The sequence below is a fragment of the Jatropha curcas genome, chromosome 2 (genome assembly GCF_041381405.1).
Source record: "Jatropha curcas cultivar XTBG-Jc1 chromosome 2, XTBG_Jcur_1.0, whole genome shotgun sequence".
Taxonomy (NCBI): Eukaryota; Viridiplantae; Streptophyta; class Magnoliopsida; order Malpighiales; family Euphorbiaceae; genus Jatropha; species Jatropha curcas.
In genome coordinates, this window is record NC_143152.1 from 10750727 (window position 1) to 10755956 (window position 5230).

The 5230-nt window shown below is 33.8% G+C and overlaps 1 long non-coding RNA gene across 1 annotated transcript; it reads right to left on the reverse strand.

Annotated features, from left to right (window-relative positions):
* Positions 1-2139: 2139 nt before the first annotated feature.
* LOC149498233 (uncharacterized) lies at positions 2140-5027 on the reverse strand. Its single transcript, XR_016319748.1, has 2 exons — positions 4546-5027; positions 2140-2314 (listed from the first exon to the last, which is right to left on the reverse strand). It is a non-coding gene; the product is annotated as an uncharacterized LOC149498233 (long non-coding RNA).
* Positions 5028-5230: the final 203 nt, after the last annotated feature.

Below are 5230 nucleotides of genomic sequence, written 5' to 3' on the forward strand. Positions count from 1 at the left end.
ACGATTTTTCTCCGGGGGGAAAACACATTCTAGAATCTTGGACTCTATCGTTATGCTCAAGGAGTACACTTCTATCTCAGTTGGTAGTACAGCTTCCATTCCATAGACTAAAGAGTAAGGGGTTGCCCCATTCACAGATCTTGATGTGGTCGGTATCCCCACAAAGCATACTATAGCTTGCTAGCGCAATCACGGTGATTTTCTTCCATCTTCCTTAATATCTTCTTGATGTTTTTATTTGTGGCCTCCACTGCCCCATTAGCTTATGGTCTGTAAGGTGAAGACTTATGGTGTTCGATTCCATATTTCTCTAATGGCGTGTTTACTTCTGCTTGGAATTGAACTCCATTTTCTGTCACAACATGATGGGGAACTCCATATTTACATATCAGGCTCTTTTCAATAAATTTGGCCATTTGCTTAGTGCCTATGTTCTTAAAAGATTCTGCTTCAACCCATCTTGAGAAATAGTCCACTACAACCACTATGAATTCATGTCCATTAGAAGCAGATAGTCAAATCTTGCCAATGATATCTATTCCCCAAACTGCAAATGGCTATGGTGAAATAGAAGGATGCAATTCTGAAGGTGGAATGTGATTTAGGTCTCCGTGAATTTGCATTTGGAGCATCTTTTCAAAAAAGAAATATAATCCCTTTTCCATTGTCGGCAAAAAAAACCCTATTTGAGGATTTTCTTAACAAGTGCTTTTTCGTTCATATGGGTACCGCAAACCCCTGCATGGATTTATTCCATAATCCCTTCAGCTTCTTTCTTTGGTAATCATCTCAGCAATACCATGTCTAACATTCTTTTGTACAACTGACCATCTAAGACTGCAAATTGTAATGCCAAACGTTGTATAGCTTGTTTGTCATCTCTAATGGTTGAATCTGGGTAAACCCTCTTAGTCATCCAATGCAGGACATCATAAAACCATGGCTTCTCTTCCTCCCCAATATCCATAATATTTTCGCCTTCATAATATAGGATGCTACCCGAAGATGTAATAAATGATTTCTTAGGCATTACCGAAATCTCTTCCTAAGCTGATGCTAAGTTAGCCAAGGCATCTGGTACTCGATTGTTTACTCTACTTGTATGTGTGAAGGTTAGCTTTTTGAAGTTTTGAACAACAACGTGTAGATGTTCAATGTAAGGTTTTACCCTGTCTTCTTTAACTTCCCAATTGCTGTTAGCATGCTTGATGACCAGTTTCGAATGACCAACAACCTCAACTTCTTCAGCTTTAACTGCAATCAGAGCTTCTAACTCAAATAAACAGGCCTCATATTCTGCCATGTTATTCGAGATTGCAAATTGTAACCTTTTCAACATCGGGATAACTTCTCCTTGCGGGGATTCTAGTAAAACGCCTACTCCAGCTCCTTTACTATAAGTTGAACCATCAAAGTAAAGCTTCCATCCTTTCTTTTCTATGACTCTCAAATGTTCATTGGGAAAGTCAATCTCCCACTATTAATTGTCTTCAACTTGATGTGCTGCTAGAAAGTCTGCAACTGCTCCTCCTTTGACGGTTTTCTTTGTGGCATATTCGATCAAATTCTGATAATAGGATTAGCCATCTTGCTAGTTTCCCCACTAGTGCTGTTGTTCCATATAAATATTGTAACACCCGCCACCCAATCCCGAGAGACTCGACGGCGAATGCCACATTCGGTGCCGGAGACGCCGTCTTAACTTAACATATAAATCATAAAACTAAAATTTTACATTAGAAGTAATTGGGTATTCACAAGTTTCACGAGTATAATATTTTTTTTTTTATATAATAGAAATGTCATTTCATTTTCTTATCTTTTTTTTTAATATATATACATTGGGAACAATCCTACAAAAATACTGTAAGAATATCCCTTTAAAAACTGAGCTCGCCAAACATGTGAATACAAAATACTCCCAATGAAACTCCAAATGTCCAACATCTCCAAATAATTATTATAACACAACAACACTTTTATGTTTTCATAACTAAATAAATCCTCAATAGTATTTTCGATTCATCAATTACTTGCATTCATTATAGATATCAAGTCTTAATGAAGTAATCATATCAACTGACTTAAAATATTTCATATTCACTCATTTAATAAATCCTATGCTTATCTCCAAATATATAAACCAAAATAATTTATTATTACATATAATTCAAATAACATAATCTCCAAAAAATGTAATAATTATACATGCCATAATTCTTAAGTACATAAATCTCAATCGACTACTACCAAATTAGTGACTTCTGCTTTGATAAGATGCTTCTACTCTTCAAGTAGCAACCACATCTTCAACCTACGCGTGATAAAAATCGACGCGCTGAGTATAAAACTCAGTGGTGCTCATAATTCACATACTTACCAAAATTGCGATGGCAACTTACTTAAAACACAAATTTCGTAAAATCATTTATAATCATAAAATCTCAAATATTAACGTGCATTTACATTTATAGCAAAAGAAATATCAAATAAACTATGAATTAACAACATGAAGAATTTAATTCTTTCAACTCATAAATTCATTACTTGCACATTTATTATACCAATACATATACTATTTATTTTTAAAACCTTGTACCGGAATATCATGCTTTGAAAATTCATTTGATAACATAATCATTAATTTCCAAAGTAAAGTTTACTAAAATAATATGATCTCATTCGTTTAATTCAACTACTTTGAAAACAATAAGACGATTATAAATACAACTATGTCTTCATTCTTTTATAGCAACAATAAAATGTTATTTTTCGTTAAGGCTCATACTCATGCAGAATGAACATAAGCAGATTTGATCGTGGCCTATGTTAGCGCCACCCCCATCACATACTCGTGGCCTATGAAAGCACCACCCCCATCACACAATCGTGGCCTAGGAAAGCACCACCATGGCCTATGAAAGCACCACCCCCATCACACAATCGTGGCCTATGAAAGCACCACCGTGGCCTATGAAAGCACCACCCCCATCACACAAATAAGCGCGTCCGCCTATTTATAAGGGCTGATAACCCTAGCATATGATCATAGCTTCACAATAACAAAATCAATCTCATCATACCACGTTTCAATCATGCATAGTAGAGCCCAAATCAAAATCATTCTTGCACAAAAGCAATAATTCTTAATCAAAAACACTTCATTACTTAATACCCATCACTTCAAAATTTCTCAACTTACAACTTACACAAATTACCACATTCTTTTTAAGATAGTATATATATACAAAGCACTTACACCTTAAATACCCATTTCTTTGTTAAAACTCTAAACATATAAAAGTTATCAAATAATCATACTTATGTCATATATATAATAATTATGTAAGCTTTACTACACTAAGGTGGTACCAAGGGGAGGAATTTCCTTCTCCAATCACGCATGCTTACATAACTCTTATGCACAAAAGTATCCATTTCAACCCTCATCATGCATTATCTAAATCAATTCCACACCTTTCCAATTTATATCCATTTAATCATATCCACAACAACCCTTCTCACACTTATGTTTTATTTTTGTCAAATAAATTCTAAAACATACAAATAATCAAGAGCACTTCATCACACATGATTTATACATACTTTTATCCAAATAACCCTTTGATTTAGGACATAGAAAATTTCCAGCATTAATATCACCTTGACCTTTTCTGGGTTTTTAGGACATAACTTGAGTTATAGATTTCCAAATTAAGTGAAGTTTGATTCATTAGAAAGCTAAGACAAAATTCTACAAATGTTATCAAGGGACAACAGCCCAGATCAATCTGTAATATGGTGAAAAAAGGCTAGGAACACAGACCAATAGTCCAGACCTGATTCAGCAGCACTAATTCCAATGTTTATCCAATTCCTACTTATCCAAACACTCAAATCAAACCGATCCAAAACCAGAGAAGTCTCAAGACACAGGGAAACAACTCTCATGAAGAACTCAGAATATAATCTTATCATTATAGTGGTCAAAATGGGCACTCAATTCAGTGATGCATGTAGCCCGTCATAACAGAGTCAGTTTGGGTTTTTCAGCCATAAGTTGAACTATATATATCCAAATTGGACACAAGAGGATGGGTTGGAAAGCTAAGAAGTAGACCTATAACTTTCATGAAGGACTCAGACACAAAGGAAAACTCGAAAGGATCGAAAAATAGTCCTTAATCTCACTCAATAACATTTTTCCCAATTTCAGCTTACTTAAATCATATACAAGGTAGGGATTTCTACCACATATTTCATACTCATCAGACATCATCTTAAGAGCATAAACCAACAAAGAGAACAAGAAATCTTAAGGCCTTTTTCATCAATAGGTTCTGCCACTTTTGGAAGATGAAGAAGAAAATGTTTTCCTCATCAATTCTACATATAAACATGCTTAAGAATCTCCCAAGAACACATTTATACCACCAAAATTCAATAATCAAATCATTTCATATAAAATTCCCAATTTTCACAAAATAGTAGAAACTTCACAAAATCAAAAATTTAAACAAGGTAGGAGGATTTATGAACACTTACTTTAAAACAAGCCTTAGCAAGCTTAGATTAAAGCATTCTAAGCTCCAACTTTGCCTTTACTCCTTGGTAGAGGTTTCCTAAGCCTTTGGCTTTCCAAGTTTCTTGAAAATAATCACCACAAATCACTTCTCTAGCTTTAAACTCTAGGATTGATTCCTTAAATCAAGTTAAATGGGTTGAATTTGATGGATTTAGCTAAGGATGAAGTTGAAGAAAAACAAAGAGAAGAAGAAGAAGAAGGAGATAGCCAACGCCAAAGAGAAGAAGAAGGAGAGAAAGTGGTTGCTCAAATTATTGAGCACAAGGGTATTTTAGTCTTTTCTCAACATTGGATGGCTAGGATTGAGTCAATCTAATCTAATGGCTACAAATATTCTCCCAATTAAATTCCTTCAAAATATTATTTAACACAATAAAATCCTCAACTTTACTCCATAAAAATAATTCATCTAATTTCCTTAATTAATATAACACCATTTCAAATTTACTCCATACAAATATTGCCTCTAATTTTCCTTACTTAATATCACACCTTAATTAACTATTCACAAATTTTCTAAATTCTCTAAAAATATTTATTACTTACTTTCTACCCATAAAAATAATGTATACATACTTCAAAAATATTATAGAAAATATTAAACATACATAGTAATTTTTCCGGACCAAAATAATATTTATTCCC